This window comes from Scyliorhinus torazame, chromosome 9 (assembly GCF_047496885.1).
Source record: "Scyliorhinus torazame isolate Kashiwa2021f chromosome 9, sScyTor2.1, whole genome shotgun sequence".
Lineage (NCBI taxonomy): Eukaryota > Metazoa > Chordata > Chondrichthyes > Carcharhiniformes > Scyliorhinidae > Scyliorhinus > Scyliorhinus torazame.
The window spans coordinates 131,588,699-131,611,091 of NC_092715.1; positions in this window are offsets into that span (position 1 = coordinate 131,588,699).

The following is a 22,393-nucleotide window of genomic DNA, read 5'->3' on the forward strand; positions in this document are numbered from 1 at the left end:
ACAGCTCATCGCAGAGCGGGTTGTCATCATCCAGCATGGCAGTGTTCACACCCGCTTACGGAGGTAGCAATCTACCGACAGTGACGAGGTGCCGCAGGTGCAGTGCGGCGTGATGGTGGTGCCGTGTCTGGTAGGGTTGGGCATTGGTGCGGGACGTGTGTGAGGGGGGTGCTGCGTGGTGCCAACGCGCGCGGTCAACAATGCCAGTGCCCTGAAGAACGATGCCCTCCCCCTAGTGAACGTACCGTGCGCTGATCAGCGCATCGCGTGCCCGCTGCCCCAATCGGTTCCGTCGTGCGGCCTCTCGGCCGTATCCCGCGCCCCGATGGTGTCTATGCCCCGCCGCCCTCCCCCCCCCCCCTCCTCTTCCCCCATCACACCCTCCTCCTCCTCCTCATGATCAGCGCGGCGGCCTCTTCGGCCTCACGTGCGTCCTCCTCCTCCATGACATCGCCCCTCTGTCGGGCGATGTTGTGCAGAACGCAGCATGCAGCGACGATCCGTCCGGCCCTGTCAGGGCCGTATTGCAGGGCGCCCCCTGATCGGTCCAGGCACCTGAACCTCATTTTGAGGAGACCGAAGCTCCTCTCCACGACACCCCTGGTTGCTGCGCGTGCCTCATTGTACCGGCGCTCCGCGTTGGTCTGTGGCCTCCGTATGGGCGTCATTAGCCACGGCCGTAACGGATAACCCCTGTCACCCAGCAACCAGCCCCTCATCCGGGGTGGGTGACCCTCGAAAATTGCGGGGATGAACAACTGTGCCAAAATAAAGGTGTCAAGCACACTTCCTGGATGCTGGGCGCAAATGTGCATAATCCTCATCCCCTTGTCGCACATCACCTGTACGTTGATCGAGTATGCCCCCTTCCTGTTCATGAAAATGTCCCTGTCCCGCGGTGGTGCACGCAGGTTGACATGAACACCATCCACGACGCCCTGTACCATCGGAATGCCGGCCACCTTGACGAATTGCGATGCCCTGGCAGCCTGGTGAGCGCAGTCCTCCGGGAAGTCGATGAACCGTCCCGCGACTGTATAGAGGCCATCGGTTACTGCCCCAATGCACCGGTGCACTGAGGCCTGACTGATCCCATACAGGTCCCCGTTCAGCGACTGGAAGGAGCCGGTCGCAAAAAAATTCAGGGCCACAGTTATCTTCACCCTCACTGGCATATCCTCCCCCTGTTCGATGTGGCTCGAGGTGTGCCAGCAGGTTGCATATATGTGCCACCGTCTCATGGCTCATCCGGAGTCTGCTCCTGCATGCCACCTCCGTCATGTCCTCGTACGAGATGCGGTCCCGGTACACTCGATCATGCATGGCACGCCTCCGCCGCCTTGGCACGACCACCCGATCGTCCTCATCCGCAGGTGACGCTTCAGGATCTGTGTCGTCGCCGTGTTCCCGTCTGGCAACGTGGGGGTGGTCCGCACCCTCCGCCTCCTCGTGGACTGGTCGGGCATGATGGCCTGTAGCAGCAGCGCCTGGCACAGGGCCCTCCGCTGCCACTCCCTCTGCCGCACCCTCCATGAGCCTCCCTCCTAGCTACTTCCTGGTTTGCTGGGATGGACCCGCCTACTTACCTCCCTCTTCCGCTTCGTCAGCCAGCACGACTGGCTGACGATTTTATTTTGCAGGGGTGAACAGCGACGGCGTGACCTGGTATCACGCCGTCGGGACTTCGGCCCATCCGGGCCGGAGAATAGCAGGGGCCTGTGTGAAGAGCCTCGATTGCTCTATCCGCGGTTTCTCCGACGTGCGCGGCGCAGACCACGAATCAGCCTTTCCCGCCGGTTGGGAGAATGGCGGGAGGGCGTTGGACCGGCATCGCGCGGAAAAATGGCGCAAACATCGATTCTCCGGTACAGGGCGGTATGGGAGAATGGCGCCCATAGCTCCAGTTTAAAACCTAGCAGGAGTGCAGGGACAATGGGGTAAAAAGCTCCTGCTGTGCTGCAACTTCCATTAGTCCACTATGGGTCCAGCAAATAATTGGAACAAACATGCAAGTAATAAAATCAAGTTAGGATAACACACTTTAAGTATAGACAAACTAATTAGGCTATAATAGCACCCATTAAAAAGATACAGTGCATGTAAAATTCATTACAGATTCCAAGATACCAGAGAAAAAACAGAATCTGCAGAGATAGGTTACACAGTGAACTGGCATTAGTCCAGCTTGTTGCACTTGTCAACATAATATAATTATGTTTTACAAATGTATAGTTAGTGACCCAACAGTGTCTTTCAAAGGCAAATACCCAGCTTAACAAGGTTGTTTCAAATTGACATGAACAATGATGCAGATGTTCTGTAAAATTTGCTGACTTAAGCTCTTGGAAAATCTCTGCATCATCTCAGCTTCCATTCAGAAAGTTGAACTGTTCTGTGTATGGGATAATGTGGGCTAGTGTGATTATGTTAGGTGATCAGCTCTCACCTGATTGAATGTCAGATAGGGCTTTGCAGCAAATAGCCAACTCATCTCCTATTTCTGGGGCGAAATTCTCCGACCCCCCGCCGGTCGCCGGGGGCTGGCATGAATCCCGCCCCCGCCGGTTGCCGAAGTCTCCGGCACCGGATATTCGGCGGGGGCGGGAATTGCGCCGCACCGGTTGGCGGCCCCCCCGCGCGATTCTCCGGCTCGGATGGGCCGAAGTCCCGCCGCTAAAATGCCTGTCCCGCCGGCGTAAATTAAACCACCTACCTTACCGGCGGGACGAGGTGGCGCAGGCGGGCTCCGGGGTCCTGGGGGGGGGCGCGGGGCGATCTGGCCCCGGGGGGTGCCCCCACGGTAGCCTGGCCCGCGATCAGAGCCCACCGATCCGCGGGCGGGCCTGTGCCGTGGGGGCACTCTTTCCCTTCCGCCTCCGCCACGGTCTCCACCATGGCGGAGGCAGAAGAGACTCCCTCCACTGCGCATGCGCGGGAATGCCGTCAGCGGCCGCTGACGCTCCTGCGCATGCGCCGCCCGGAGATGTCATTTCCGCACCAGCTGGCGGGGCACCAAAGGCCTTTTCCGCCAGCTGGCTGGGCGGAAATCCGTCCGGCGCTGACCTAGCCCCTCAAGGTTGGGGCTCGGCCCCCAAAGATGCGGAGCATTCCGCACCTTTGGGGTGGCGCGATGCCCGTCTGATTTGCACCGTTTTGGGCGCCAGTCGGCGGACATCGCGCCGATTCCGGAGAATTTCGCCCAGGATGTTTATGTTGCTCTTCTGTAGATGCTATGCCTGACTTTTACTCCACATAAGGAAAAAGCTTATGACATAGCATCTTCATTGAATAAAATTTGGTCATTTTATACTTATTTGTGATTATATAATTTTGACTCAAGTTGGTTCCAATCCAGAGCTGCTGCTCCTTGGCATGAATGACTCTAAATAGTAAATGACAAAAATAGGAAAGTAACAATACTATGACAATATTGCCCTTTATCATCCAAGTATATGGACTAGCATCTGATATTACACTAGGTCACAACAACAAAGATCTCTTATTTTTAAAACCCAATCTCAGGTTGTGGTGTTATTCACAAGGCAAGCATTTATTGCCCATCTCTTGTTGCTCTGAGATGAACATGAGGGGCCTTTTCTTGAACTGCAGCGAGTGGATTGATACACACAGTGTATTGTGTTTGTGTTTTTAAATACAATCATAATTCATACCCTATCTGGCTTGCTGTAGTCATGTGATCTCTGCCAGGAGGGACTCCCTGCAGGCAGCCATCTTACATTCAGTTCAGTCAAGCCACTTCACTCGAATGACTGTAATCTTTGAACTCATAACATAGTTTCAGGAGTGAAGCTGAGATTCAGTTTTAGAAATCTGGAAAAGATGTCACAGATACTTAAAGAAGAGCACTGAAATGTTCCAACCTGCTAAAAGCTGCCGAAGAAAACACAGACAAGAAAAAGCTAAATCAAGCTAAAGGCTTGTGAGACAAAAAAGGCTGCAAATTATCCACTTGAAGTTCATGTCAAAATGAAAGGAGAAATGCAGCAAAATTGGCAATTTTTCCAATTACAATGGCAAAATGATGAAAATGCAACACTTTAATGAACAAGCCAAAGCTGATATGTGTAGCAGCACTTTTAACACGGCTGAAGAAAGAATACGACAAGTTGTATTCCACCTTAAGGCTTTCTGAAGAATTGGAAAAAAACAGACTATAGAAATTTTGAAATCTTTGAAGGCACAGTTTGAACTCCAAGTAAACTTAACTTATGAATGGTATGTGTTCAACATTAGGGCTCAAGCTGCGAAAAAAATCCATTGATCATAATGTGATTGGAGTAACACAGTTTGCAGAACCATGTGAATTTGGGGAACTAAATGATGATCTCATTAAAAATAGAATTGTCTTTGGCAGAAGAGATCCAACAGTGACAGCAAGTCTACTGAGAGAAAAGTTGACTGTCAGGAAAGCAATAGATGTGAGCAGAAATGCGGAGGTTGTAAAATGTCAGCTGGAATACATGTATGGCAGAATAGACCAGGACATACATTATGCAAAGATATATTTCAGGCCGAAAGACATTCGAGGCTGAAAGAACAGAACAATTGTGGACAAAGGACAGGGTGCTAAGGATTGGGTAGATAAACGTCGGGCAATCAGGATAAATGATGGATTATAAGCGAGTGGTGCCAGAGCTGATATGTGTAGCAGCACTTTTAACATTGCTGAGGAAAGAATACTACAAATTGTATTCCACCCTAAGGCTTTCTGAAGAACAGAAAAAAAAAACAGACTACAGAAAAGAAGGGTTGTCGAGCATGGAGAAAGCAGTACTTTCACTGCAAGAAACTGAATCATTTCGCAAACAAGAATTTAGTTAGAAAGATGCAAAACAAGTCTGTACAATTGGCAACTGGAGAGATACCAATCAATGACTGTGAAAAAGCACGAGATACCATGCAACAGGTTGGTTCCATCAAGTTTCTAAGTGAGAACTGGGGCGTCACGCTGGTGCAGTGGTTAGCACTGCTGCCTCACAGCGGGATAGTTCGATCCCGGCCCTGAGTCATTGCCCATGTGCAGTTTGCACATCGTCCCTGTGTCTGAGTGGGTCTCATGCCCACAACCCAAAGATGTGCAGGGTAGATGGATTGCCCATGCTAAAATGCCCCTTAACAACAAGAATTGGGCACTTTAAATTCATACCAAAAAAATGAATTAAGTGATAAGTAGTTTGTGACTGTTAAAATGATGACTGCAGAAAGAGAGCATCAAGTGAAATACAGTCAGTAAAAGGTCTTCACCTGGATCCTGACAAGGTGAGAGTTGTAGCAGTGATGCAGTGACCAACAGATGTGAAAGCTGTGCCACGATTTGTAATGCATTTGTAATGCATTTTAGAAGGTCTAATGCAGGTAGGGAATATACAGTGAATGGTAGAACTCTCAAGAGTATTGAAAGTCAGCGAGATCTAGGTGTGCAGGTCCACAGGTCACTGAAAGGGGCAACACAGGTGGAGAAGGTCGTCAAGAAGGCATACGGCATGCTTGCCTTCATTGGCCGAGGCATTGAGTATAAGGATTGGCAAGTCATGTTGCAGCTGTATAGAACCTTGGGCGAAATTCTCTCCCAACGGCGGGATGTCCGCCGACTGGCGCCAAAGCCGGCGCCAATCAGACGGGCATCGCGCCGGCCCAAAGGTGCGGAAGGCTCCGCATCTTTGGCGGCCTAGCCCCAACATTGAGGGGCTAGGCCGACGCCGGAGGGATTTCCGCCCCGCCAGCTGGCGGAAATGGCGTTTGTTTCCCGGCCAGCTGGCGCGGAAATGCGGTGCATGCGCGGGAGCGTCAGCGGCCGCTGTCAGTTTCCCGCGCATGCGCAGTGGGGAGAGTCTCTTCCGCCTCCGCCATGGTGGAGGCCGTGGTGAAGGCGGAAGGGAAAGAGTGCCCCCACGGCACAGGCCCGCCCGCGGATCGGTGGGCCCCGATCGCGGGCCAGGCCACCGTGGGGGCACCCCCCGGGGTCAGATCGCCCCGCGCCCCCCCCCCCCCCCCCCCAGGACCCCGGAGCCCGCCCACGCCGCCTGGTCCCGCCGGTAAATACCAGCTTTGATTTACGTCGGCGGGACAGGCAATTCCTGGGCGGGACTTCGGCCCATCCGGGCCGGAGAATCCAGCGGGGGGTCCCGCCAACCGGCGCAGCCAGATTCCCGCCCCCGCCCAATCTCCGGGAGCGGAGACTTCGGCGGGGGCGGGGGCGGGATTCACGGCGGCCAACGGCCATTCTCCGACCCGGCGGGGGGTCGGAGAATGACGCCCCTTAGTTAGGCCACACTTGGAGTATAGTGTTCAATTCTGGTCGCCACACTCCCAGAAGGATGTGGAGGCTTTAGAGAGGGTGCAGAAGAGATTTACCAGAATGTTGCCTGGTTTGGAGGACATTAGCTATGAGGAGCGGTTGAATAAACTTGGTTTGTTCTCACTGGAACGACAGAGGTTGAGGGGCGACCCGATAGAGGTCTACAAAATTATGAGGGGCATAGACAGAGTGGATAGTCAAATGCTTTTCCCCAGGGTAGAGGGGTCAATTACTACGGGGCATAGTTTTAAGGTGCGAGGGGCAAGGTTTAGAGTAGATGCAAGTTTTTTACACAGAGGGTAGTGGGTGCCTGGAACTCGCTACTGGAGGAGGTGGTGGAAGCAGGGACGATAGTGACATTTAAGGGGCATCGTGACAAATACATGAATAGGATGGGAATAGAGGGATACGGACCCAGGAAGTGTAGAAGATTGTAGTTTAGTCGGGCAGCATGGTCGGCACGGGCTTGGTGGGCTGAAGGGCCTGTTCCTGTGCTGTACTTTTTATTGTTCTTTGTTCTTTGTTCTTTGTTAGATTCTGCTGAAACTTTTGCCTAATTTGTTGTTAAAGTGTGAACCATTACACAAGCCCATTGCCAAGGATTTGTAGTAGTATTGGGGCATGAGCAAGGCGCAGCATTCACTAAAGTTAAACAACTAGTGATGACAACATCAGTACTGACATACTATGATATCAATGACAAAGTACCTTTACAGTGTGATGCCAGAGAGCTGGGCCTTGGAACAACCCTAATGCAGCAAGGACAACCAGTACAATCACATCCAGGGTATTAATGCAAACTGAACATGTTGCGTTAAATCAGGAAAAGATGGCTGGCTTTGTTCATGAGCATTTTCTTTGCTTGGGTGAGAGGGTAACAGTGGATTTGAACACAAGCCACTTCAAAATATTTTTCTCAAACTGCTATTATCTGCTCCAAAGTGTATGCAAAGAATGTTACTTCATGTACAGAGAAACCTTCTGGACGTGACATGCAAGCAAGGGAAACAGATGTATGTCGCTAACATGCTGTCGATAGCAGCACTCCCCATTAAGAATGTTGAGCATGCTACGACAGAATGTCAAATTTCCAGACTCAACATGAAGTAGTATCTAGACATGCTCTGGAAGACCATACCTTGCTCACACATCAAGTGAATTACCCAATAAGATGCAAATCTCCAAGTGCTCCAAGAAGAAGTGATGAAAGAATGACCTGGGAGTCACAAAAGCATACTGGGCATACCAAGATGAATTTACAATATGGCATCTTGTACAACGAAAATAGAATAATTATCTCTAAGGAGGTGAGAGGACAGATGCTGAAATGCGTCCACGCACGCCATCAAGGAATTGGATTGAATCTGGGAAAGGCAAAAGAAATGCTCTACTGGCCAAATATGAGCAATAAAATTAAAGACACATTGGTCAATGCAGTGTTTGTAATGAGTACAAAGGTAAACAAGCTAGAGAGTCGTTGATTTTGTGTGACACCACAGACAAACCATGGATGAAGCTGAGCTCAGACCTCTTCGCCATAGCAGAACTGGTTATCTTGTCACTGTAAACTCCTTTTCTGAATACTGGGGGATAGTTCAGCTAATTTCAATGATGACAGAAGAAATAGTAGAATGGGTAGGGTGCTCTTTTAGAGGGTCAGTGCAGACTCAATGGGCTGAATGATCTCCTTCTGCACTGTTGGGAACAACAAATGACAAGAGAATGACACTCCCTGGAGAGGAAACATCACCCAGATGAATGACCAATGGCAATGTGCATGCATATCATTAAGAGTCCTGCACAATTTAATAACTACGTATGTAATGTATGTGCAGCAACCTAAGAAAATAACAAATAGTTTGTTCATGCGTGAGGACAGTTGTGGTATAATAGGTGACTTGGGTACCTCAGTTATACAGAATAGTGCATGCAAATTTGTCTTTTGTTACTAAAACGAGGATGTTTGGGTCTTTTCCTATTTATGTAAAGGGATGTTTGAATTTTCAAATACTACATGTTCTATCTGACTTGCTGTAGCCCTTTGACCTTTACCATGATGGACGACCTGCAGGCAGCCATATTATATTCAGTTTAATAAAGGCACTACGCTAGAAAGTCTGTCGTCTATTAGTCTTCGAGATCAAAATATATTATTAGGTTACTTTAGAGGGTAAATGATACTTAAGCATACTGGTAAGATGGGAACAAAAAGGATAAGGCAGTTTAGATAAAAGCAGATTACTGCGGATGCTGGAATGTGAAACAAAAACAGAAAATACCGGACAATCTCCGCAGGTCTGACGGCATCTGTGGAGAGAGGAGGGAGATAACGTTTCGAGTCTGGATGACTCTTTGGGCGTCATTCTCCGACCCCCCGCCGGGTCGGAGAATGGCCGTTGGCCGCCGTGAATCCCGCCCCCGCCCCCGCCGAAGTCTCCGCTCCCGGAGATTGGGCGGGGGCGGGAATCCAGCCGCGCCGGTTGGCGGGACCCCCCGCTGGATTCTCCGGCCCGGATGGGCCGAAGTCCCGCCCAGGAATTGCCTGTCCCGCCGACGTAAATCAAACCTGGTATTTACCGGCGGGACCAGGCAGCGTGGGCGGGCTCCGGGGTCCTGGGGGGGGGCGCGGGGCGATCTGACCCCGGGGGGTGCCCCCACGGTGGCCTGGCCCGCGATCGGGGCCCACCGATCCGCGGGCGGGCCTGTGCCGTGGGGGCACTCTTTCCCTTCCGCCTCCGCTACGGCCTCCACCATGGCGGAGGCGGAAGAGACTCTCCCCACTGCGCATGCGCGGGAAACTTTCGGCGGCCGCTGACGCTCCCGCGCATGCGCGGGGAAACTGACAGCGGCCGCTGACGCTCCCGCGCATGCGCCGCATTTCCGCGCCAGCTGGCGGGGCAACAAACGCCATTTCCGCCAGCTGGCGGGGCGGAAATCCCTCCGGCGTCGGCCTAGCCCCTCAATGTTGGGGCTAGGCCGCCAAAGATGCGGAGACTTCCGCACCTTTTTGCCGGCGCGATGCCCGTCTGATTTGCGCCGGCTTTGGCGCCAGTCGGCGGGCATCCCGCCGTTGGGGGAGAATTTCGCCCTTTGTCCTTTGTTAAAGCTGGAGAGAACTGGAAATGGGGTCAGACTTATACTGTTGTGGGGGGCACGTGGAGCAGTGGGGCTGAATAGAGGGCCAGTGATAGGCGGAAATTGACAAAGATGTCATGGACAGAAAGACAAATCGACTTTAAATGGAGTGATTAGGGCTAAGAAGGGTTCTGATAGTGGCACAATTTAGAGTGGCGGGGCAGAACCCTTTCCTTGGACCGAAACAGACCTTCCAAGAAATAGCAAAAAATGCCTGTTGGTTAGCAGAGTGACTAGGGCAAGAGTTTTGGAGCCTTATAGGGGCAGAGCAATGCAAGCATTTGAAATGTCATTAATGCTAAAAAAGGCTTATATTTTAACAATTTTTCCCATTTGGAGCCATTCTAATTCATGAAAATACAATAGTCGGGGCAGGGAAACGGCGAATTATGTTGAGGTGGAATGGGTGGCCGAGTTGCAGAGCGGTCATGGAGGTAGCACAATAGCACCATCTAGTGTCAGAAAGTCAGACATTACAGCAAGACAGGTGGCTGTCATGCCCTTTCCATTCTGAACATTGATACAAAGGGCTGTTTTTTTACAGGGTTGTAAGGATTTCAGAGCTATTGGAAAATGGCAGCGGGGACTCAATTCCAGGTTGATTGGGATAAGCCTACATCTTGCACTGCTGACCTGGCTGACTCCATGGTGGAGGTCGACATCCCCAAGGCCCAGCAATTTCCAAGACGTCGGACCATGTTTTCCATGACTCATAGTTCATGGCCTCTCAGGGAAAGCATAACCACAGTGTGGATTGGAAAACCTTTTGAAGGTAAGGCCATAAGGAGTTATGTAAGTAGGTCTGGTCAGTAGGTTTTAGTGTAACTTGAACATTTGTAAATTATTTTCATATTACATTCACTGTTATAAGCTAATAAAGTCAAGAAACTATTTTGTACTCTGCACCTTATAATCGCTCATATGTATCAATTAAGAATTACTATAAAATTAGTAACCAGCTAGAAACCATTGATTGACAAGTAGTGTTGATTTACAATTGAAGAATTAGTAATTAATTAAGAAACTGTTAAGGCTTGATTATATTCAAGAGTTTGTAAATCCTAAAAAGTACTAAAATGTTGCTGTAAGATTCTACCTTTGGATGAGCATCAAATCAGATATTGTGTCTTTAACTCAGTCTGCTCTCGCCTTGACCATCTCCACAATAAACAATTGTGCAAAATCGGGTAGCAAAAAAGACACCGTGAAAGATACATTGTTCCTTTGAATGGACAATATATGCAGGTAATGAAATCGCAAATAAAACTATCCAATAATAAACTTAAACCAATTATAAAATTACACAGACACGGTCTGAGTTTAGGTAATGATAATTTACAGGTAAACAATTAAAGTCTCTGAGTGACATCTATGCTGGCTAGTCACATGCTTGATCCTCCCAGGGTTGAATTTGAAATAATTGCTTTCAACAAGCAACTTGAGAACCACTTTACTACTTCAGTGGCCTGATCATCTGGTTATTGCTGTAAAAATCTGTTTTGTGGGCTTAAGTATATGATTTATTTTTATAATAATTTTTTTCTTTTTATTTACTCTTCGGTGTCCATCTTTGCCTTATGGTTGTCTTGTCCAAACTAAAACATTTTATTGTGTTATCTTGAAGTTGGGTATTTTAATAATTAAGCTTTAACGATTAAAAAGTAAATTCAATTAAAATACTAAATTAAACATTGACACTTACACATGCCCCTCGTGCTTCCACCATGCAAACTAATGCCCCATCCACCCTCAATGGCTCCTTCCTCCATGCCAAACATAGCACTTCCAAGTCCATGAAGAAAGTAAATAAGAGAAGCAAAAAGAGAGTATGAAAAGAGACTGAGGCTAACATAAAAAGGAATCCCAAAGTCTTCCACAGGCATATAAATGGTCAAATAGGGAACAGGAAGGGGATTTATTTGTGGAGGCTGGCGGTGTAACTGAGATATCAATAGAATACTTTGTATCTGTCTTTACCAAGGAAGAAAATGCTATCATTTTATAAGGGTTTAAAATTTCATAAAGAGAAGGCATTGGACAAGCTCAAAATTCAGAAGGCTCAAAGGATCGAATGAGATCTAAGGATGATGAGATAAGTATGGGTGTAAATTATGGAGGCACTGACCATAATTTTTCAGTCTTCCTTAGACTCAGGAGTGGTGCCAGAGGACTGTAGAATTGTAAATGTTACACCTTTGTTCTAGAAATGAGCATTCGGAATAATTCTCTCAAGCTGTCCTTTCATTTCAATAACTCATTAACATACACACCCAGATCCACTTGCCCCTGTACCCCATTTAGAGTTGCACCCTTTATTTTATTTGGTCTCCCCATGTTCTTCCTACTAAACTGGAACATTTCACATTTCTCTGCATCGATCTTCACCTGCCACTTGTCCATCCATTCACCTGTCTATGTCCTTTTGAAGTTGTATACTATTTTCCTCACAGTTCACAATGCTTCCAATTTTTTTATCATCTGCAAATGTTGAAGTTGTGCCCTGCACATCAAGGTCTGGGTCATTGAAAAATATCAGGAAGAGCAAGGGTCGAAACTGACCCCCGGTGAACTCCACTACAAACTTTCCTCCAGTCTGAAAAATATCTATTGACCATTAATCTCTGTCTCCTATCATTCAGTCAATTTTGTTTCCATGTTACTGCTCTCTATTTTATTCCCAGGGCTATAACTTCGCTCACAAATCTGTTGTGTGGCATTGAATTAAATGTCTTTTCGAGATCACAAAACACATCAACAGCATTACCCTCATCAACCTTCTGTTACCTCTTCAAAACCTCCCGCAAGTTAGTTCAACATGATTTTATCTTAACAAACCTATGCTGGTTTTCCTTAATTAACCCAAGTGGAACTCTAAATGGAGTGCAGGGGCAGAGCAGTTAATAAGATATAAAATATCCTAGATTTATTAATCGGGACATTGAATAAAATAGTAAGGATGTTAATGTTAAACTTGTATAAAACATCGTTTCTGGCCTCCAGTGAAGTATTGTGCCAAATTATGGGTGTCAAAGAACGGCCTGAAGGCATTGGAGAAGGCGCATGGTTCCAGAGATGAAGCTGGATTGGAGAAGTTGGGACTGTTTTCCATGGAAGAGAGAAGGCTGAGAGGAGATTTGATAGAGGTATTCAAAATCATGAGGGACCTGCACAGAGTAGATATGAAAAAAATATTCCCACTTATGAAAGGATCAAGAAGGAGAGGGCACAGATTTAAGGCAAAAGAAGCAACAGCGACATGAGAAAAAGCTTTCATACAGGAAGTGGCTAGACCTGAAATGCACTGCCAGAGAATGTTGTGGGGAAAGGTTCAATTGAGGTATTCAAATAGTTATCAGAAAAGGAAGAATGTGCAGAGAAGGCAGCAGAATGGCACCAGGTGAATTTCACATTCGGAGAAACAGTACAGACATGATGGGCTGAATGGCCTACTTCTGTCCAGTAACAATTCTGTGATTCACCCAGTATAGACTCTGTATAGAACCAATAAATTATGGCATGTATGTAACTCCTTAAAAATCCACGCATTCCTAATTTTCTTTGAAAAAGTGCTGTTTCTACAGACCTGTAAAAGTTTCAATCAACCAGACCTATAAAACAATAACAGAAACTATGAACATGACACCACTTTATCTTGTGCAAATAAGCTTTGACCGTGGACAAAAGAGTTCATGGAAAAATATAGTTTATTATAACATCATAAAACTATCAATCAAGACACGTTTTCACTTCTCTGCATCCCTGTTAACAAAGTTAATCCCTTTATGGAGATCTGAACTCTCAATCAATCATGAGCGCTTAGCTTAGATTGCTAGGCACTCGCTCACCCCCGTGACCATCTTCAGTCTGTTAGTGGGCAAGACCGTCCTGAATCCATCCTGACCCTGCCCACTGGGAACAGAAATTGGGTCTGACGGATCACTTTCTACCGAGGTAGTCCTGCTGGGTCAGGACATTTTCCAACTTGAGTTACGCACCTCGGTAGCAAATATCCGACCAAAAGGTGCAGTTCTAAAATTATGAGGAGCAAAATATAGTTAATGTGGATAAGAAATGTATGCAACAGGCAAGACTTGTAATAACTGTTGTAATATGCCTTTAAGGGATAGTAGCATGAGATCATGAGAAGGGAAATGTGACATGTTGTCCAATCTTCATTTTGTTTTGAGCAGAGCATACACACAGCTCTGATGCCTCTAAGTTTTATACCTATATATAACATGTGCCTGGTCTTAATGAACCCACAACCTGGGCGTCATTCTACGACCCCCCCCGCCGGGTTGGAGAATCGCCGGGGGCTGCCGTGAATCCCGCCCCCGCCGGTTGCCGAAGTCTCCGGCACCGGATATTCAGCGGGGGCGGGAATCGGGCCGCGCCGGTTGGCGGGCCCCCCCGCTGGATTCTCCGGCCCGAATGGGCCGAAGTCCTGCCGATAAATTGCCTGTCCCGCCGGCATGGATTAAACCACCTTTTGAACGGCGGGACAAGGCGGCGTGGGCGGGCTCCGGGGTCCTGGGGGGGGCGCGGGGCGATCTGGCCCCGGGGGGTGCCCCCACAGTGGCCTGGCCCGCGATCAGGGCCCACCGATCCGCGGGCGGGCCTGTGCCGTGGGGGCACTCTTTCCCTTCTGCCTCCGCCACGGTCTCCACCATGGCGGAGGTGGAAGAGACTCCCTCCACTGCGCATGCGTGGGAAACTGTCAGCGGCCGCTGACGCTCCCGCGCATGCGCCGCCCGGGGATGTCATTTCCGCGCCAGCTGGCGGGGCGGAAATTCCTCCGGCGCCGGCCTAGCCCCTCAATGTTGGGGCTCAGCCCCTAAAGATGCGGAGCATTCCGCACCTTTGGGGCGGCGCGATGCCTGTCTGATTGGCGCCGTTTTGGGCGCCAGTCGGCGGACATCGCGCCGTTTCGGGAGAATTTCGCCCCCTGTTTACCAAATCCCTTATGAGTGATTGGTGACTTGTGTCTTGGACAGAAAATAAATCCAAGAATGATATTGCTATGATAATACAACAATAGCTACCTCTGACTGACTATAATTGCCTGTTATGTATATTTCTTGCCATATTTTACAGCAAGAATTTATTTATTTATTTTTCTGTACTTCCTCTATCAAACTTTAAACTTGACCATAAAATATATTTTCATCTGTGCTGAATCTTCAATGACCCATGATTGGAATATTATGTCACTGACCATGGTTGACATGATTAAATAACTCATACTGACTGCAGTACCAGAGTTTAACATCAAAGCACACCCTCTAGCCCTACAGTGATCATAAAAGTCCCCTCCGCCCTCACAGACAAATTCACCATCCCAAACAATGCGTTTAGCTCAGAAATGTTTTGTTGAAAATAAATGTAAGAACATAAGACACAAGCAATATTCAATATTCTTATATTTTGGAGTGGGTTTTGACACTTATGCCTCACGGTTGTTACTTGCATTTTGTATTGTCATTCCGAAGAGAAGATTGAAGCCTGAATTCTGATCATCCATTCCCATCTCACAAACAGAATTTGTCAGCGGGAAGTCGAGCCTCCTGTTGAAGCTGTGAGAAGCAACAGGTGGAGTGGGTCACATGCCAGAAAAAATGTTGGAACCAATTCTACAATGTTATGTTAACTTCATGAGTATGTTCAGTTGTTTCAAGGATTATGTAACTTCTTAATTTAGTCATTTCAATTTGGCAATGCACCTAAATTGGCATTTGTGAGGAAAGAACATTGACTCCGTAACTTGAAGAAGATTCTTTCAATCGGATAATTGAATAACTTTGCATTACATGTGTCTGCTGAAGGTGAAATCTTCCACCATTCTGAGGCACCCTCACGATCAGCTCCCTGCCTCAGCAGCATCTACCTCTGATGGCAATGTGCAGGTCACCTTCGGAAGACTGCGCCAGAGGATGCACTACAGACCTGTGTGAGGATGGGACTTAAAATGGTTCTGATGCCTGAAAATAAGCCATGAGCAGAAAATCCTGCCATGAATGTCAATTTTGCGAGACAATTGAGATTTGGTTGATTGATTTTGTGGTGGTTTGTGGTTGTTAATTGTAAACTTACTCAATATTTGTCACTGGAATGTATTTGGTATAGGTTCATATTTAGCCAACTGAATATTTGAGCCAATTACCACAGTTAAACTGATAGATTGTGACACAGTGAATAGATTGTGACACAGTGAATATTTCACTAAATCACAATAGGCGGAATTTTCCAATAGTTTTTCAGTGTCAGGCTCTGACTGAAATTGGGTGCGTAGCTCTCCAGCTGCAGAGCCGAGTGTTTAATCTAGATTTTCAGTCTCTGAAAAGAAAAATGAGTGGACGGGTTCATGCGGTTTGTCTGGCAGGGCGGGGCCCGTTAGAGCCAGCATAGTTGGCTCCACAGAGATCGAAGCACCATCTTCAGTGGGTGCTGTGATCAGCACAGAAATTAAATGCCATCTCAACCCCCCACCCACGGACAGGGAGGAACCCCCCCCCGCCCTAACAAGCATCGAAGGCTCCCTCACCGCACCACCACCACAGCACAAGCATTTGGACTCTTCCCCCCACACTCCTGCCCCACACAACGCCAAAACCAAGGCTCACCCCAACACCAACATCGGGCACCCCCCACCAGAATGCAAACATCGGATCCTCCTCTTTTGCAGACATCAGAGCTATCCCCTCCACCACAGCAGTCTCAGAGGCACTCTCCCTTCTCTCCCCTATCTCTCCCCCTTCCCCATCCCCCGCCCCACAACCACTGTCTCAGGGCACTCTCCATCCTCACAGGTCTCACGGTAGCATAGTGGCTAGAACTGTTGCTTCACAGCGCTAGGGTCCCAGGTTCGATTCCCGGCTTGGGTCACTGTCTGTGAGGGGTCTGCACACTCTCCCCCTGTCTGTGTGGGTTTCCTCCAGGTGCTCCGGTTTCCTCCCACAAGTCCCGAAAGACGAGCTGTTAGGTGAATTGGACATTCTGAATTCTCCCTCTGTGTACCTGAACAGGGGCAGCATGGTAGCACAAGTGATTAGCACTGTGGCTTCACAGCCCAGGGTCTCAGGTTCAATTCCCTGCTGGGTCACTGTCTGTGCGGAGTCTGCACGTTCTCCCCGTGTCTGCATGGGTTTCCTCCGGGTGCTCCGGTTTCCTCCCACAGTCCAAAGACGTGCGGGTTAGGTGGATTGGCCATGATAAATTGCCCTTAGTGACCAAAAACGGTTAGGAGGGGTTACTGGGTTACAGGGATAGGGTGGAAGTGAGGGCTTAAGTGGGTCGGTGCAGACTCGATGGGCCGAATGCCCCCCTAGTTTTACCATATGGCTATGTGACACCCTTGTGCTAAATTTAAGTGGTCCAGTGCTGTGGATGTGCACTGGACTGAAGGTTTTTTTAATTAAATGGGAAAGGTTGAAGATGCTGCAACATCTATTTCAATGAGTATTCTACTACCTCTTTGCGAATAAGCTGACGCGTGTATTCAATGCAAATGGCTTGTGATGACAACTTATTTTTGTTGATTTGTTTAAGTTGTTCCAATTGTATTTCGAATTAAACGTAAGGCATTATACAAAAAAAAACTGTTACATTCCCTTTGGTGGGAATAAAGTGAAAATTATTTTAACAGGTGGTTGCCGTGTAGCTTTCCAGTGAATAAATGAGTGCAGTCTCATGGTAAAACAGGTGCAGCTATATTCTCTTGTGTTTCAGCAATGTGACTTGAATATACGTCAAATATCCATTACCTCATTGATCTAATTATAGGCACAAATCTACTTTTAGCATTCTGCCGAAGCAGTGGGAGGTATACATCTAAACCCTGGTGTTCAGCTCAACATCAGTTGTGAGAGTCCTGTACCTCGGCATTATCCTGGAGGATTAAAAAAAAAATTCTCTAGATGCAGAGGTCTTCTAAGAAGCTAATCTGGAGGTGTTGCAATGAAATGCGTTTCAATACGTGCTCCACGGTGATCCACACAGCAAGGTCCACAGATCCATAGATCTCTGAAGGCAGAAGGGTAGATTCATAGGGTGGCGAAAAAGACATAATGTACACTTGCTTTTATCAATTGTGGCATAGATTACAAAAGCAGGGAGGTCATGATGGAGCTGTGTAGGAATTTGGTGAGGCCACAGCTGGAGTACTGTGTGCAGTTCTGGTCATCACATTGCAGGAAGGATGCAATTGCACTGGAGGGGTTACAGAGGAGATTCACCAGGATGTTACCTGGGATGAAACATTTAAGTTATGAAGAGAGGTGGCTTGGGTTTTGTTTTGTTGGAGCAGAGAAGGCAGGGCGGCAACCTGATCGAGGTGGGTAAGATTATGAGGGGCATAGACAGGATGGATAGGGAGCAACTATTACCCTTTGTTGAAGGGTCAGTCACTAGGGGACACAAGTTCAAGGTGAGGGGCAGGAGGTTTAGTGGGGATTTGAGGAAAAATCTTCTTACCCAGAGGGTGGTGACAGTCTGGAATGCACTGCCTGGGAAGGTGGCAGAGGCGGGTTGCCTCAAATCTTTTAAAAAGTACCTGGGTGAGCAATTGGCACTGCACAACATTCAAGGCTATGGGCCACGTGCTGGCGAATGAGATTAGGTAGGGAGGTGTTTTTCACCTGTCGATGCAGACTCAATGGACTGAAGGGCCTCTTATGCACTGTATGATTCTGTGATCTGCTGATTCCTGGCTTTATTCCGTGATGACAATATTCAAAGATTCTCTTATTGGTGTGGTTTTGAGCATTGTGTTTCACAAATATACTGATTTTGCACAAATTCAGACATTAATGTGCAGCAACTATTAATACTATTATTAGCTTCATGTTACTTCATTTAAATTTCCTCAATGTCAGTTATGTTATATTTTCACATGGTTTATGATCCCGGACCAGGGCCCAACATTTGATAGGATACCAGACAGAAACACCAATATTTTTAATTTGTAAAGCTGTGTGGAAATGATACTTTACTGCAGGAGTGATTCCATACAAAAATAGGGATATGGTTTATTAAATCAAACTTTCTTATAAACATAGTATTAAACTAACTTTAACATTATAAAATAAATAGCTTACAATTGCCAGCTAAACAATGTTCCACAATAAAACACTTTAACATGCTAACTGCTATCTTCTTTATCTCCAATCAAGCAAAACCCATCATAGGTCAGAACCCACTTTTAAATATTGTTAGCAAACACAGGAATACTTGCTGTATAGAAATGTCTTGAAGAGAGAGAGATCCTTCAGGCAGCAGCCAGTACATTCTTGCTTTTGTCAAACCACAGCTTTTTCCAGATGCGAATGTTCTGTTCACAGCCAAACCTAAACTGATTGACTCATTGGTAGGGGCCTGGCACAGACCTCGCTCCTCCCATTAGTTAGATCATCCTTACCCCATTCAAATCCCATGACCTAGTTACTTAAGTTTAAACACAATGGCAAGGATTCTCCTCTTGAGAGACTAAATGGTTATGCCGGGGCAGAATCACGAGAGTTCCACGTTGACGAAAATGGTGCTGGTCCCGGAGCAATTAAGGACAGGTTAATGGGCTAACACCAGTGCCACGCGGAACTAGTGCATAGAACATAGAACATAGAAAATACAGCACAGAACAGGCCCTTCGGCCCACAATGTTGTGCCGAACCTTTGTCCTAGATTAATCATAGATTATCATTGAATTTATAGTGCAGAAGGAGGCCATTCGGCCCTTTGAGTCTGCACCGGCTCTTGGAAAGAGCACCCTACCCAAACTCAACACCTCCACCCAACACCAAGGGCAATTTGGACATTAAGGACAATTTATCATTGGCCAATTCACCTAACCCGCACATCTTTGGACTGTGGGAGGAAACCGGAGCACCCGGAGGAAACCCACGCAGACACGGGGAGGACGTGCAGACTCCGCACAGACAGTGACCCAAGCCGGAATCGAACCTGGGACCCTGGAGCTGTGAAGCAATTGTGCTATCCACAATGCTACCGTGCTGCCCTTAAGAACAAATAAATCTACACTATATCATTTAACCGTAATCCATGTACCTATCCAATAGCTGCTTGAAGGTCCCTAATGTTTCCGACTCAACTACTTCCACAGGCAGTGCATTCCATGCCCCCACTACTCTCTAGGTAAAGAACCTACCTCTGATATCCCTCCTATATCTTCCACCTTTCACCTTAAATTTATGTCCCCTTGTAATGGTTTGTTCCAACCGGGGAAAAAGTCTCTGACTGTCTACTCTATCTATTCCCCTGATCATCTTATAAACCTCTATCAAGTCGCCCCTCATCCTTCTCCGTTCTAATGAGAAAAGGCCTAGCACCCTCAACCTTTCCTCGTAAGACCTACTCTCCATTCCAGGCAACATCCTGGTAAATCTTCTTTGCACCTTTTCCAAAGCTTCCACATCCTTCCTAAAATGAGGCAACCAGAACTGTACACTGTACTCCAAATGTGGCCTTACCAAAGTTTGTACAGCTGCATCATCACCTCACGGCTCTTAAATTCAATCCCTCTGTTAATGAACACAAGCACACCATAGGCCTTCTTCACAGATCTATCCACTTGAGTGGCAACTTTCAAAGATGTATGAACATAGACCTCAAGATCTCTCTGCTCCTCCACATTGCCAAGAACTCTACCGTTAACCCTGTATTCCGCATTCATATTTGTCCTTCCAAAATGGACAACCTCACACTTTTCAGGGTTAAACTCCATCTGCCACTTCTCAGCACAGCTCTGCATCCTATCTATGTCTCTTTGCAGCCGACAACCGCCCTCCTTACTATCCACAACTCCACCAATCTTCGTATCGTCTGCAAATTTACTGACCCACCCTTAAACTCCCTCATCCAAGTCATTAATGAAAATCACAAACAGCAGAGGACCCAGAACTGATCCCTGCGGTACGCCACTGGTAACTGGGATCCAGGCTGAATATTTGCTATTCACCACCACTCTCTGACTTCGATCGGTTAGCCAGTTCGTTATCCAACTGGCCAAATTTCCCACTATCCCATGCCTCCTTACTTTCTGCATAAGCCTACCATGGGGAACTTTATCAAATGCCTTACTAAAATCCATGTACACTACATCCACTGCTTTACCTTCATCCACATGCTTGGTCACCTCCTCAAAGAATTCAATAAGACTTGTAAGGCAAGACCTACCCCTCACAAATCCGTGCTGACTATCCCTAATCAAGCAGTGTCTTTCCAGATGCTCAGAAATCCTATCCTTCAGTACCCTTTCCATTACTTTGCCTACCACCGAAGTAAGACTAACTGGCCTATAATTCCCAGGGTTATCCCTAGTTCCTTTTTTGAACAGGGTCACGACATTCGCCACTCTCCAATCCCCTGGTACCACCCCTGTTGACAGTGAGGATGAAAAGATCATTGCCAACGGCTCTGCAATTTCATCACTTGCTTCCCATAGAATCCTTGGATATATCCCGTCAGGCCCGGGGGACTTGTCTATCCTCAAGTTTTTCAAAATGCCCAACACATCTTCCTTCCTAACAAGTATTTCCTCGAGCTTACCAATCTGTTTCACACTGTCCTCTCCAACAATATCGCCCCTCTCATTTGTAAATACAGAAGAAAAGTACTCGTTCAAGACCTCTCCTATCTCTTCAGACTCAATACACAATCTCCCGCTACTGTCCTTGATCGGACCTACCCTCGCTCTAGACATTCTCATATTTCTCACATATGTGTAAAAGGCCTTGGGGTTTTCCTTGATCCTACCCGCCAAAGATTGTTCATGCCCTCTCTTAGCTCTCCTAATCCCTTTCAGTTCCCTCCTGGCTATCTTGTATCCCTCCAATGCCCTGTCTGAACCTTGTTTCCTCAGCCTTACATAAGTCACCTTTTTCCTCTTAACAAGACATTCAACCTCTCTTGTCAACCATGGTTCCCTCACTCGACCATCTCTTCCCTGCCTGACAGGGACATACATATCAAGGACACGTAGCACCTGTTCCTTGAACAAGTTCCACATTTCACTTGTGTCCTTCCCTGCCAGCCTATGCTCCCAACTTATGCACTTCAATTCTTGTCTGACAACATCGTATTTACCCTTCCCCCAATTGTAAACCTTGCCCTGTTGCACGTACCTATCCCTCTCCATTACTAAAGTGAAAGTCACAGAATTGTGGTCACTCTCTCCAAAATGCTCCCCCACTAACAAATCTATCACTTGCCCTGGTTCATTACCCAGTACTAAATCCAATATTGCCCCTCCTCTGGTCGGACAATCGACATACTGTGTTAGAAAAGCTTCCTGGACACACTGCACAAACACCACCCATCCAAACTATTTGATCTAAAGAGTTTCCACTCAATATTTGGGAAGTTAAAGTCGCCCATGACTACTACCCTATGACTTCTGCACCTTTCCAAAATCTGTTTCCCAATCTGTTCCTCCACATCTCTGCTACTATTGGGGGGCCTATAGAAAACTCCTAACAAGGTGACTGCTCCTTTCCTATTTCTGACTTCAACCCATACTACCTCAATAGGGTGATACTCCTCGAACTGCCTTTCTGCAGCTGTTATACTATCTCTAATTAATAATGCCACCCCCCACCTCTTTTACCACCCTCCCTAATCTTATTGAAACATCTATAACCAGGGACCTCCAACAACCATTTCTGCCCCTCTTCTATCCAAGTTTCCGTGATGGCCACCACATCGTAGTCCCAAGTACCGATCCATGCCTTAAGTTCACCCACCTTATTCCTGATGCTTCTTGCGTTGAAGTATACACACTTCAACCCATCTCCGTGCCTGCAAGTACTCTCCTTTGTCAGTGTTCCCTTCCCCACTGCCTCATTACACGCTTTGGCGTCCTGAATATCGGCTACCTTAGTTGCTGGACTACAAATACGGTTCCCATTCCCCTGCCAAATTAGTTTAAAC